This window comes from Amia ocellicauda, unplaced genomic scaffold (assembly GCF_036373705.1).
Source record: "Amia ocellicauda isolate fAmiCal2 unplaced genomic scaffold, fAmiCal2.hap1 HAP1_SCAFFOLD_47, whole genome shotgun sequence".
Classification (NCBI taxonomy): Eukaryota; Metazoa; Chordata; class Actinopteri; order Amiiformes; family Amiidae; genus Amia; species Amia ocellicauda.
In genome coordinates this window covers 302,566-316,180 of record NW_027102983.1, presented here as the reverse complement: position 1 = coordinate 316,180, position 13,615 = coordinate 302,566, and the positions used below count along the sequence as shown (strand labels likewise).

General features: G+C 43.3%; 11 non-coding genes across 11 annotated transcripts; all 11 read left to right on the top strand.

The window, feature by feature from the left end:
• The first annotated feature begins 826 nt into the window (after positions 1 to 826).
• LOC136736946 (5S ribosomal RNA) lies at positions 827 to 945 on the top strand. Its single transcript, XR_010811925.1, has one exon. It is a non-coding gene; the product is annotated as a 5S ribosomal RNA (ribosomal RNA).
• Positions 946 to 2,011: 1,066 nt separating this feature from the next.
• Positions 2,012 to 2,130, top strand: LOC136737178 (5S ribosomal RNA). Its single transcript, XR_010812147.1, has one exon. It is a non-coding gene; the product is annotated as a 5S ribosomal RNA (ribosomal RNA).
• A 1,050-nt stretch (positions 2,131 to 3,180) lies between these two features.
• Positions 3,181 to 3,299, top strand: LOC136737332 (5S ribosomal RNA). The gene has a single exon (XR_010812295.1). It is a non-coding gene; the product is annotated as a 5S ribosomal RNA (ribosomal RNA).
• Positions 3,300 to 4,365: 1,066 nt separating this feature from the next.
• Positions 4,366 to 4,484, top strand: LOC136737303 (5S ribosomal RNA). Its single transcript, XR_010812267.1, has one exon. It is a non-coding gene; the product is annotated as a 5S ribosomal RNA (ribosomal RNA).
• A 1,066-nt stretch (positions 4,485 to 5,550) lies between these two features.
• Positions 5,551 to 5,669, top strand: LOC136736642 (5S ribosomal RNA). Its single transcript, XR_010811703.1, has one exon. It is a non-coding gene; the product is annotated as a 5S ribosomal RNA (ribosomal RNA).
• A 1,055-nt stretch (positions 5,670 to 6,724) lies between these two features.
• On the top strand, positions 6,725 to 6,843 carry LOC136736922 (5S ribosomal RNA). Its single transcript, XR_010811916.1, has one exon. It is a non-coding gene; the product is annotated as a 5S ribosomal RNA (ribosomal RNA).
• Positions 6,844 to 7,909: 1,066 nt separating this feature from the next.
• Positions 7,910 to 8,028, top strand: LOC136736945 (5S ribosomal RNA). The gene has a single exon (XR_010811924.1). It is a non-coding gene; the product is annotated as a 5S ribosomal RNA (ribosomal RNA).
• Positions 8,029 to 9,086: 1,058 nt separating this feature from the next.
• Positions 9,087 to 9,205, top strand: LOC136737305 (5S ribosomal RNA). Its single transcript, XR_010812269.1, has one exon. It is a non-coding gene; the product is annotated as a 5S ribosomal RNA (ribosomal RNA).
• A 1,066-nt stretch (positions 9,206 to 10,271) lies between these two features.
• Positions 10,272 to 10,390, top strand: LOC136736944 (5S ribosomal RNA). Its single transcript, XR_010811923.1, has one exon. It is a non-coding gene; the product is annotated as a 5S ribosomal RNA (ribosomal RNA).
• A 1,058-nt stretch (positions 10,391 to 11,448) lies between these two features.
• LOC136736943 (5S ribosomal RNA) lies at positions 11,449 to 11,567 on the top strand. The gene has a single exon (XR_010811922.1). It is a non-coding gene; the product is annotated as a 5S ribosomal RNA (ribosomal RNA).
• A 1,055-nt stretch (positions 11,568 to 12,622) lies between these two features.
• On the top strand, positions 12,623 to 12,741 carry LOC136737275 (5S ribosomal RNA). Its single transcript, XR_010812240.1, has one exon. It is a non-coding gene; the product is annotated as a 5S ribosomal RNA (ribosomal RNA).
• The last annotated feature ends 874 nt before the right edge of the window (positions 12,742 to 13,615 follow it).

The following is a 13,615-nucleotide window of genomic DNA, read 5'->3' as shown; positions in this document are numbered from 1 at the left end:
ACAGCAACACAAAAAGGAACTCCACCGGACAAAGTTCAGTGCTCACAAGGAGCCTCATTCAACACACACGGTTCCATTCCCATTCATGCAAAGCACGAAAGTGTAAAACTTGGGAACATACTTGAGAGCAAAGATCACATTCAATCTCATTCAAGGCACGGATGTGAATGCAACGGGATGAAATTACTGAAATGATGCCTGCCCTCGAACTGTGATGATGGACTACCCGACTCGCCAATAATATTGGGTTCTGGTGTATTGAAATACAGGAGCTGCTGGATTTGTGTGTTTTCTTACCCCCTCACCATAGTTTGTCAAATGTTTAAACAACTGAACTTATATTCAAGGTTTGTTTCTCTTCATATGTTTTACTGGTTTACATTTGTCTCAGCAACCTCAGCAAAAATGATTCTTCTACTTTCAAAACAAAATGACAACAGGATGAATGCACACACTTGAAAATACAATACATGCAATGTTATGCATCATAGTGATGCAACCTCCTTTCAGTTTCATACTGCATGTCAATTGAAATCCTTACTGAAATGCACACCTTCTCAAGATTGCGCTTGACTGGCGTGTCAGGCACTCAATTACAGCTGTTTTATCAAGACAATGTGTTCGTTTTGTAATATATAGTTCCGGTCTGGTGTGGCACCCCAGCTAACGCACAACGTTGCCACAACGTTTCGTGTTAGCAGGGACTGTCTGCGGCGCGCTGGTGTGTCCCGGACTTTAGAGTAGAGAGACAGTTCAACTGCAAGTATGAGCGGCAGAAACGGATATTGCCTTCCCTTTAAGTAGAGCGTCAGGGACAGCCTCCCTGGCTTACGGCCATACTAGCCTGAATACGCCCGATCTCGTCCGATCTCGGAAGCTAAGCAGGCTCGGGCCTGGTCAGTACTTGGATGGGAGACCGCCTGGGAATACCAGGTGCTGTAAGCTTTTGCATCTTTTACACACCAGAGGGCGACAAATCACGAGTTTTAACTTTGGATACTCGCAATTTCATCATTATTTCAGATTTGACTTCCCCAAATACACAGGCATACAATAGATCTTGTTCTCCAACGTAAACGGTCCCTAGTAACTAGGGTACATTCGTAAATAAATTGAGCATCATGGCTAGAAGTGACTAAATGTTGCCTAATCTTTCTCATCGAGAAATTACACAATTACAGCAACACAAAAAGGAACTCCACCGGACAAAGTTCAGTGCTCACAAGGAGCCTCATTCAACACACACGGTTCCATTCCCATTCATGCAAAGCACGAAAGTGTAAAACTTGGGAACATACTTGAGAGCAAAGATCACATTCAATCTCATTCAAGGCACGGATGTGAATGCAACGGGATGAAATTACTGAAATGATGCCTGCCCTCGAACTGTGATGATGGACTACCCGACTCGCCAATAATATTGGCTTCTGGTGTATTGAAATACAGGAGCTGCTGGATTTGTGTCATTTCTTACCCCCTCACCATAGTTTGTCAAATGTTTAAACAACTGAACTTATATTCAAGGTTTGTTTCTCTTCATATGTTTTACTGGTTTACATTTGTCTCAGCAACCTGTTGAATGATTCTTCTGCTTTCAAAACAAAATGACAACAGGATGAATGCACACACTTGAAAATACAATACATGCAATGTTATGCATCATAGTGATGCAACCTCCTTTCAGTTTCATACTGCATGTCAATTGAAATCCTTACTGAAATGCACACCTTCTCAAGATTGCGCTTGACTGGCGTGTCAGGCACTCAATTACAGCTGTTTTATCAAGACAATGTGTTCGTTTTGTAAAATATAGTTCCGGTCTGGTGTGGCACCCCAGCTAACGCACAACGTTGCCACAATGTTGCCACAACGTGGCGTGTTAGCAGGGACTGTCTGCGGCGCGCTGGTGTGTCCCGGGCTTTAGAGTAGAGAGACAGTTCAACTGTAAGTATGAACGGCAGAAACGGATATTGCCTTCCCTTTAAGTAGAGCGTCAGGGACAGCCTCCCTGGCTTACGGCCATACTAGCCTGAATACGCCCGATCTCGTCCGATCTCGGAAGCCAAGCAGGCTCGGGCCTGGTCAGTACTTGGATGGGAGACCGCCTGGGAATACCAGGTGCTGTAAGCTTTTGCATCTTTTACACACCAGAGGGCGACAAATCACGAGTTTTAACTTTGGATACACGCAATTTCATCATTATTTCAGATTTGACTTCCCCAAATACACAGGCATACAATAGATCTTGTTCTCCAACGTAAACGGTCCCTAGTAACTAGGGTACATTCGTAAATAAATTGAGCATCATGGCTAGAAGTGACTAAATGTTGCCTAATCTTTCTCATCGAGAAATGACACAATTACAGCAACACAAAAAGGAACTCCACCGGACAAAGTTCAGTGCTCACAAGGAGCCTCATTCAACACACACGGTTCCATTCCCATTCATGCAAAGCACGAAAGTGTAAAACTTGGGAACATACTTGAGAGCAAAGATCACATTCAATCTCATTCAAGGCACGGATGTGAATGCAACGGGATGAAATTACTGAAATGATGCCTGCCCTCGAACTGTGATGATGGACTACCCGACTCGCCAATAATATTGGGTTCTGGTGTATTGAAATACAGGAGCTGCTGGATTTGTGTGTTTTCTTACCCCCTCACCATAGTTTGTCAAATGTTTAAACAACTGAACTTATATTCAAGGTTTGTTTCTCTTCATATGTTTTACTGGTTTACATTTGTCTCAGCAACCTGTTGAATGATTCTTCTGCTTTCAAAACAAAATGACAACAGGATGAATGCACACACTTGAAAATACAATACATGCAATGTTATGCATCATAGTGATGCAACCTCCTTTCAGTTTCATACTGCATGTCAATTGAAATCCTTACTGAAATGCACACCTTCTCAAGATTGCGCTTGACTGGCGTGTCAGGCACTCAATTACAGCTGTTTTATCAAGACAATGTGTTCGTTTTGTAATACATAGGTCTGGTGTGGCACCCCAGCTAACGCACAACGTTGCCACAACGTTTCGTGTTAGCAGGGACTGTCTGCGGCGTGCTGGTGTGTCCCGGACTTTAGAGTAGAGAGACAGTTCAACTGTAAGTATGAGCGGCAGAAACGGATATTGCCTTCCCTTTAAGTAGAGCGTCAGGGACAGCCTCCCTGGCTTACGGCCATACTAGCCTGAATACGCCCGATCTCGTCCGATCTCGGAAACTAAGCAGGCTCGGGCCTGGTCAGTACTTGGATGGGAGACCGCCTGGGAATACCAGGTGCTGTAAGCTTTTGCATCTTTTACACACCAGAGGGCGACAAATCACGAGTTTTAACTTTGGATACACGCAATTTCATCATTATTTCAGATTTGACTTCCCCAAATACACAGGCATACAATAGATCTTGTTCTCCAATGTAAACGGTCCCTAGTAACTAGGGTACATTCGTAAATAAATTGAGCATCATGGCTAGAAGTGACTAAATGTTGCCTAATCTTTCTCATCGAGAAATGACACAATTACAGCAACACAAAAAGGAACTCCACCGGACAAAGTTCAGTGCTCACAAGGAGCCTCATTCAACACACACGGTTCCATTCCCATTCATGCAAAGCACGAAAGTGTAAAACTTGGGAACATACTTGAGAGCAAAGATCACATTCAATCTCATTCAAGGCACGGATGTGAATGCAACGGGATGAAATTACTGAAATGATGCCTGCCCTCGAACTGTGATGATGGACTACCCGACTCGCCAATAATATTGGGTTCTGGTGTATTGAAATACAGGAGCTGCTGGATTTGTGTGTTTTCTTACCCCCTCACCATAGTTTGTCAAATGTTTAAACAACTGAACTTATATTCAAGGTTTGTTTCTCTTCATATGTTTTACTGGTTTACATTTGTCTCAGCAACCTGTTGAATGATTCTTCTGCTTTCAAAACAAAATGACAACAGGATGAATGCACACACTTGTAAAAACAATACATGCAATGTTATGCATCATAGTGATGCAACCTCCTTTCAGTTTCATACTGCATGTCAATTGAAATCCTTACTGAAATGCACACCTTCTCAAGATTGCGCTTGACTGGCGTGTCAGGCACTCAATTACAGCTGTTTTATCAAGACAATGTGTTCGTTTTGTAATATATAGTTCCGGTCTGGTGTGGCACCCCAGCTAACGCACAACGTTGCCACAATGTTGCCACAACGTGGCGTGTTAGCAGGGACTGTCTGCGGCGCGCTGGTGTGTCCCGGGCTTTAGAGTAGAGAGACAGTTCAACTGTAAGTATGAACGGCAGAAACGGATATTGCCTTCCCTTTAAGTAGAGCGTCAGGGACAGCATTCCTAGCTCACGGCCATACTAGCCTGAATACGCCCGATCTCGTCCGATCTCGGAAGCTAAGCAGGCTCGGGCCTGGTCAGTACTTGGATGGGAGACCGCCTGGGAATACCAGGTGCTGTAAGCTTTTGCATCTTTTACACACCAGAGGGCGACATATCACGAGTTTTAACTTTGGATACACGCAATTTCATCATTATTTCAGATTTGACTTCCCCAAATACACAGGCATACAATAGATCTTGTTCTCCAATGTAAACGGTCCCTAGTAACTAGGGTACATTCATAAATAAATTGAGCATCATGGCTAGAAGTGACTAAATGTTGCCTAATCTTTCTCATCGAGAAATGACAGAATTACAGCAACACAAAAAGGAACTCCACCGGACAAAGTTCAGTGCTCACAAGGAGCCTCATTCAACACACACGGTTCCATTCCCATTCATGCAAAGCACGAAAGTGTAAAACTTGGGAACATACTTGAGAGCAAAGATCACATTCAATCTCATTCAAGGCACGGATGTGAATGCAACAAGATGAAATTACTGAAATGATGCCTGCCCTCGAACTGTGATGATGGACTACCCGACTCGCCAATAATATTGGGTTCTGGTGTATTGAAATACAGGAGCTGCTGGATTTGTGTGTTTTCTTACCCCCTCACCATAGTTTGTCAAATGTTTAAACAACTGAACTTATATTCAAGGTTTGTTTCTCTTCATATGTTTTACTGGTTTACATTTGTCTCAGCAACCTGTTGAATGATTCTTCTGCTTTCAAAACAAAATGACAACAGGATGAATGCACACACTTGAAAATACAATACATGCAATGTTATGCATCATAGTGATGCAACCTCCTTTCAGTTTCATACTGCATGTCAATTTAAATCCTTACTGAAATGCACACCTTCTCAAGATTGCGCTTGACTGGCGTGTCAGGCACTCAATTACAGCTGTTTTATCAAGACAATGTGTTCGTTTTGTAATATATAGTTCCGGTCTGGTGTGGCACCCCAGCTAACGCACAACGTTGCCACAATGTTGCCACAACGTGGCGTGTTAGCAGGGACTGTCTGCGGCGCGCTGGTGTGTCCCGGGCTTTAGAGTAGAGAGACAGTTCAACTGTAAGTATGAACGGCAGAAACGGATATTGCCTTCCCTTTAAGTAGAGCGTCAGGGACAGCCTCCCTGGCTTACGGCCATACTAGCCTGAATACGCCCGATCTCGTCCGATCTCGGAAGCTAAGCAGGCTTGGGCCTGGTCAGTACTTGGATGGGAGACTGCCTGGAAATACCAGGTGCTGTAAGCTTTTGCATCTTTTACACACCAGAGGGCGACAAATCACGAGTTTTAACTTTGGATACACGCAATTTCATCATTATTTCAGATTTGACTTCCCCAAATACACAGGCATACAATAGATCTTGTTCTCCAACGTAAACGGTCCCTAGTAACTAGGGTACATTCGTAAATAAATTGAGCATCATGGCTAGAAGTGACTAAATGTTGCCTAATCTTTCTCATCGAGAAATGACACAATTACAGCAACACAAAAAGGAACTCCACCGGACAAAGTTCAGTGCTCACAAGGAGCTTCATTCAACACATACGGTTCCATTCCCATTCATGCAAAGCACGAAAGTGTAAAACTTGGGAACATACTTGAGAGCAAAGATCACATTCAATCTCATTCAAGGCACGGATGTGAATGCAACGGGATGAAATTACTGAAATTATGCCTGCCCTCGAACTGTGATGATGGACTACCCGACTCGCCAATAATATTGGGTTCTGGTGTATTGAAGTACAGGAGCTGCTGGATTTGTGTGTTTTCTTACCCCCTCACCATAGTTTGTCAAATGTTTAAACAACTGAACTTATATTCAAGGTTTGTTTCTCTTCATATGTTTTACTGGTTTACATTTGTCTCAGCAACCTGTTGAATGATTCTTCTGCTTTCAAAACAAAATGACAACAGGATGAATGCACACACTTGAAAATACAATACATGCAATGTTATGCATCATAGTGATGCAACCTCCTTTCAGTTTCATACTGCATGTCAATTGAAATCCTTACTGAAATGCACACCTTCTCAAGATTGCGCTTGACTGGCGTGTCAGGCACTCAATTACAGCTGTTTTATCAAGACAATGTGTTCGTTTTGTAATATATAGTTCCGGTCTGGTGTGGCACCCCAGCTAACGCACAACGTTGCCACAACGTTTCGTGTTAGCAGGGACTGTCTGCGGCGCGCTGGTGTGTCCCGGACTTTAGAGTAGAGAGACAGTTCAATTGCAAGTATGAGCGGCAGAAACGGATATTGCCTTCCCTTTAAGTAGAGCGTCAGGGACAGCCTCTCTGGCTTACGGCCATACTAGCCTGAATACGCCCGATCTCATCCGATCTCGGAAGCTAAGCAGGCTCGGGCCTGGTCAGTACTTGGATGGGAGACCGCCTGGGAATACCAGGTGCTGTAAGCTTTTGCATCTTTTACACACCAGAGGGCGACAAATCACGAGTTTTAACTTTGGATACACGCAATTTCATCATTATTTCAGATTTGACTTCCCCAAATACACAGGCATACAATAGATCTTGTTCTCCAACGTAAACGGTCCCTAGTAACTAGTGTACATTCGTAAATAAATTGAGCATCATGGCTAGAAGTGACTAAATGTTGCCTAATCTTTCTCATCGAGAAATGACACAATTACAGCAACACAAAAAGGAACTCCACCGGACAAAGTTCAGTGCTCACAAGGAGCCTCATTCAACACACACGGTTCCATTCCCATTCATGCAAAGCACGAAAGTGTAAAACTTGGGACAATACTTGAGAGCAAAGATCACATTCAATCTCATTCAAGGCACGGATGTGAATGCAACGGGATGAAATTACTGAAATGATGCCTGCCCTCGAACTGTGATGATGGACTACCCGACTCGCCAATAATATTGGGTTCTGGTGTATTGAAATACAGGAGCTGCTGGATTTGTGTGTTTTCTTACCCCCTCACCATAGTTTGTCAAATGTTTAAACAACTGAACTTATATTCAAGGTTTGTTTCTCTTCATATGTTTTACTGGTTTACATTTGTCTCAGCAACCTGTTGAATGATTCTTCTGCTTTCAAAACAAAATGACAACAGGATGAATGCACACACTTGAAAATACAATACATGCAATGTTATGCATCATAGTGATGCAACCTCCTTTCAGTTTCATACTGCATGTCAATTGAAATCCTTACTGAAATGCACACCTTCTCAAGATTGCGCTTGACTGGCGTGTCAGGCACTCAATTACAGCTGTTTTATCAAGACAATGTGTTCGTTTTGTAATATATAGTTCCGGTCTGGTGTGGCACCCCAGCTAACGCACAACGTTGCCACAATGTTGCCACAACGTGGCGTGTTAGCAGGGACTATCTGCGGCGCGCTGCTGTGTCCCGGGCTTTAGAGTAGAGAGACAGTTCAACTGTAAGTATGAACGGCAGAAACGGATATTGCCTTCCCTTTAAGTAGAGCGTCAGGGACAGCCTTTCTGGCTTACGGCCATACTAGCCTGAATACGCCCGATCTCGTCCGATCTCGGAAGCTAAGCAGGCTCGGGCCTGGTCAGTACTTGGATGGGAGACCGCCTGGGAATACCAGGTGCTGTAAGCTTTTGCATCTTTTACACACCAGAGGGCGACAAATCACGAGTTTTAACTTTGGATACACGCAATTTCATCATTATTTCAGATTTGACTTCCCCAAATACACAGGCATACAATAGATCTTGTTCTCCAACGTAAACGGTCCCTAGTAACTAGGGTACATTCATAAATAAATTGAGCATCATGGCTAGAAGTGACTAAATGTTGCCTAATCTTTCTCATCGAGAAATGACACAATTACAGCAACACAAAAAGGAACTCCACCGGACAAAGTTCAGTGCTCACAAGGAGCCTCATTCAACACACACGGTTCCATTCCCATTCATGCAAAGCACGAAAGTGTAAAACTTGGGAACATACTTGAGAGCAAAGATCACATTCAATCTCATTCAAGGCACGGATGTGAATGCAACGGGATGAAATTACTGAAATGATGCCTGCCCTCGAACTGTGATGATGGACTACCCGACTCGCCAATAATATTGGGTTCTGGTGTATTGAAATACAGGAGCTGCTGGATTTGTGTGTTTTCTTACCCCCTCACCATAGTTTGTCAAATGTTTAAACAACTGAACTTATATTCAAGGTTTGTTTCTCTTCATATGTTTTACTGGTTTACATTTGTCTCAGCAACCTCAGCAAAAATGATTCTTGTACTTTCAAAACAAAATGACAACAGGATGAATGCACACACTTGAAAATACAATACATGCAATGTTATGCATCATAGTGATGCAACCTCCTTTCAGTTTCATACTGCATGTCAATTGAAATCCTTACTGAAATGCACACCTTCTCAAGATTGCGCTTGACTGGCGTGTCAGGCACTCAATTACAGCTGTTTTATCAAGACAATGTGTTCGTTTTGTAATATATAGTTCCGGTCTGGTGTGGCACCCCAGCTAACGCACAACGTTGCCACAACGTTTCGTGTTAGCAGGGACTGTCTGCGGCGCGCTGGTGTGTCCCGGACTTTAGAGTAGAGAGACAGTTCAACTGCAAGTATGAGCGGCAGAAACGGATATTGCCTTCCCTTTAAGTAGAGCGTCAGGGACAGCCTCCCTGGCTTACGGCCATACTAGCCTGAATACGCCCGATCTCGTCCGTTCTCGGAAGCTAAGCAGGCTCGGGCCTGGTCAGTACTTGGATGGGAGACCGCCTGGGAATACCAGGTGCTGTAAGCTTTTGCATCTTTTACACACCAGAGGGCGACAAATCACGAGTTTTAACTTTGGATACACGCAATTTCATCATTATTTCAGATTTGACTTCCCCAAATACACAGGCATACAATAGATCTTGTTCTCCAACGTAAACGGTCCCTAGTAACTAGGGTACATTCGTAAATAAATTGAGCATCATGGCTAGAAGTGACTAAATGTTGCCTAATCTTTCTCATCGAGAAATTACACAATTACAGCAACACAAAAAGGAACTCCACCGGACAAAGTTCAGTGCTCACAAGGAGCCTCATTCAACACACACGGTTCCATTCCCATTCATGCAAAGCACGAAAGTGTAAAACTTGGGAACATACTTGAGAGCAAAGATCACATTCAATCTCATTCAAGGCACGGATGTGAATGCAACGGGATGAAATTACTGAAATGATGCCTGCCCTCGAACTGTGATGATGGACTACCCGACTCGCCAATAATATTGGGTTCTGGTGTATTGAAATACAGGAGCTGCTGGATTTGTGTGTTTTCTTACTCCCTCACCATAGTTTGTCAAATGTTTAAACAACTGAACTTATATTCAAGGTTTGTTTCTCTTCATATGTTTTACTGGTTTACATTTGTCTCAGCAACCTGTTGAATGATTCTTCTGCTTTCAAAACAAAATGACAACAGGATGAATGCACACACTTGAAAATACAATACATGCAATGTTATGCATCATAGTGATGCAACCTCCTTTCAGTTTCATACTGCATGTCAATTGAAATCCTTACTGAAATGCACACCTTCTCAAGATTGCGCTTGACTGGCGTGTCAGGCACTCAATTACAGCTGTTTTATCAAGACAATGTGTTCGTTTTGTAATATATAGTTCCGGTCTGGTGTGGCACCCCAGCTAACGCACAACGTTGCCACAATGTTGCCACAACGTGGCGTGTTAGCAGGGACTATCTGCGGCGCGCTGCTGTGTCCCGGGCTTTAGAGTAGAGAGACAGTTCAACTGTAAGTATGAACGGCAGAAACGGATATTGCCTTCCCTTTAAGTAGAGCGTCAGGGACAGCCTTTCTGGCTTACGGCCATACTAGCCTGAATACGCCCGATCTCGTCCGATCTCGGAAGCTAAGCAGGCTCGGGCCTGGTCAGTACTTGGATGGGAGACCGCCTGGGAATACCAGGTGCTGTAAGCTTTTGCATCTTTTACACACCAGAGGGCGACAAATCACGAGTTTTAACTTTGGATACACGCAATTTCATCATTATTTCAGATTTGACTTCCCCAAATACACAGGCATACAATAGATCTTGTTCTCCAACGTAAACGGTCCCTAGTAACTAGGGTACATTCATAAATAAATTGAGCATCATGGCTAGAAGTGACTAAATGTTGCCTAATCTTTCTCATCGAGAAATGACACAATTACAGCAACACAAAAAAGAACTCCACCGGACAAAGTTCAGTGCTCACAAGGAGCCTCATTCAACACACACGGTTCCATTCCCATTCATGCAAAGCACGAAAGTGTAAAACTTGGGAACATACTTGAGAGCAAAGATCACATTCAATCTCATTCAAGGCACGGATGTGAATGCAACGGGATGAAATTACTGAAATGATGCCTGCCCTCGAACTGTGATGATGGACTACCCGACTCGCCAATAATATTGGGTTCTGGTGTATTGAAATACAGGAGCTGCTGGATTTGTGTGTTTTCTTACCCCCTCACCATAGTTTGTCAAATGTTTAAACAACTGAACTTATATTCAAGGTTTGTTTCTCTTCATATGTTTTACTGGTTTACATTTGTCTCAGCAACCTCAGCAAAAATGATTCTTCTACTTTCAAAACAAAATGACAACAGGATGAATGCACACACTTGAAAATACAATACATGCAATGTTATGCATCATAGTGATGCAACCTCCTTTCAGTTTCATACTGCATGTCAATTGAAATCCTTACTGAAATGCACACCTTCTCAAGATTGCGCTTGACTGGCGTGTCAGGCACTCAATTACAGCTGTTTTATCAAGACAATGTGTTCGTTTTGTAATATATAGTTCCGGTCTGGTGTGGCACCCCAGCTAACGCACAACGTTGCCACAACGTTTCGTGTTAGCAGGGACTGTCTGCGGCGCGCTGGTGTGTCCCGGACTTTAGAGTAGAGAGACAGTTCAACTGCAAGTATGAGCGGCAGAAACGGATATTGCCTTCCCTTTAAGTAGAGCGTCAGGGACAGCCTCCCTGGCTTACGGCCATACTAGCCTGAATACGCCCGATCTCGTCCGATCTCGGAAGCTAAGCAGGCTCGGGCCTGGTCAGTACTTGGATGGGAGACCGCCTGGGAATACCAGGTGCTGTAAGCTTTTGCATCTTTTACACACCAGAGGGCGACAAATCACGAGTTTTAACTTTGGATACACGCAATTTCATCATTATTTCAGATTTGACTTCCCCAAATACACAGGCATACAATAGATCTTGTTCTCCAACGTAAACGGTCCCTAGTAACTAGGGTACATTCGTAAATAAATTGAGCATCATGGCTAGAAGTGACTAAATGTTGCCTAATCTTTCTCATCGAGAAATTACACAATTACAGCAACACAAAAAGGAACTCCACCGGACAAAGTTCAGTGCTCACAAGGAGCCTCATTCAACACACACGGTTCCATTCCCATTCATGCAAAGCACGAAAGTGTAAAACTTGGGAACATACTTGAGAGCAAAGATCACATTCAATCTCATTCAAGTCACGGATGTGAATGCAACGGGATGAAATTACTGAAATGATGCCTGCCCTCGAACTGTGATGATGGACTACCCGACTCGCCAATAATATTGGGTTCTGGTGTATTGAAATACAGGAGCTGCTGGATTTGTGTGTTTTCTTACCCCCTCACCATAGTTTGTCAAATGTTTAAACAACTGAACTTATATTCAAGGTTTGTTTCTCTTCATATGTTTTACTGGTTTACATTTGTCTCAGCAACCTGTTGAATGATTCTTCTGCTTTCAAAACAAAATGACAACAGGATGAATGCACACACTTGAAAATACAATACATGCAATGTTATGCATCATAGTGATGCAACCTCCTTTCAGTTTCATACTGCATGTCAATTGAAATCCTTACTGAAATGCACACCTTCTCAAGATTGCGCTTGACTGGCGTGTCAGGCACTCAATTACAGCTGTATTATCAAGACAATGTGTTCGTTTTGTAAAATATAGTTCCGGTCTGGTGTGGCACCCCAGTTAACGCACAACGTTGCCACAACGTTTCGTGTTAGCAGGGACTGTCTGCGGCGCGCTGGTGTGTCCCGGACTTTAGAGTAGAGAGACAGTTCAACTGCAAGTATGAGCGGCAGAAACGGATATTGCCTTCCCTTTAAGTAGAGCATCAGGGACAGCCTCCCCGGCTTACGGCCATACTAGCCTGAATACGCCCGATCTCGTCCGATCTCGGAAGCTAAGCAGGCTCCGGCCTGGTCAGTACTTGGATGGGAGACCGCCTGGGAATACCAGGTGCTGTAAGCTTTTGCATCTTTTACACACCAGAGGGCGACAAATCACGAGTTTTAACTTTGGATACACGCAATTTCATCATTATTTCAGATTTGACTTCCCCAAATACACAGGCATACAATAGATCTTGTTCTCCAATGTAAACGGTCCCTAGTAACTAGGGTACATTCGTAAATAAATTGAGCATCATGGCTAGAAGTGACTAAATGTTGCCTAATCTTTCTCATCGAGAAATGACACAATTACAGCAACACAAAAAGGAACTCCACCGGACAAAGTTCAGTGCTCACAAGGAGCCTCATTCAACACACACGGTTCCATTCCCATTCATGCAAAGCACGAAAGTGTAAAACTTGGGAACATACTTGAGAGCAAAGATCACATTCAATCTCATTCAAGGCACGGATGTGAATGCAACGGGATGAAATTACTGAAATGATGCCTGCCCTCGAACTGTGATGATGGACTACCCGACTCGCCAATAATATTGGGTTCTGGTGTATTGAAATACAGGAGCTGCTGGATTTGTGTGTTTTCTTACCCCCTCACCATAGTTTGTCAAATGTTTAAACAACTGAACTTATATTCAAGGTTTGTTTCTCTTCATATGTTTTACTGGTTTACATTTGTCTCAGCAACCTGTTGAATGATTCTTCTGCTTTCAAAACAAAATGACAACAGGATGAATGCACACACTTGAAAATACAATACATGCAATGTTATGCATCATAGTGATGCAACCTCCTTTCAGTTTCATACTGCATGTCAATTGAAATCCTTACTGAAATGCACACCTTCTCAAGATTGCGCTTGACGGGCGTGTCAGGCACTCAATTACAGCTGTTTTATCAAGACAATGTGTTCGTTTTGTAATATATAGTTCCGG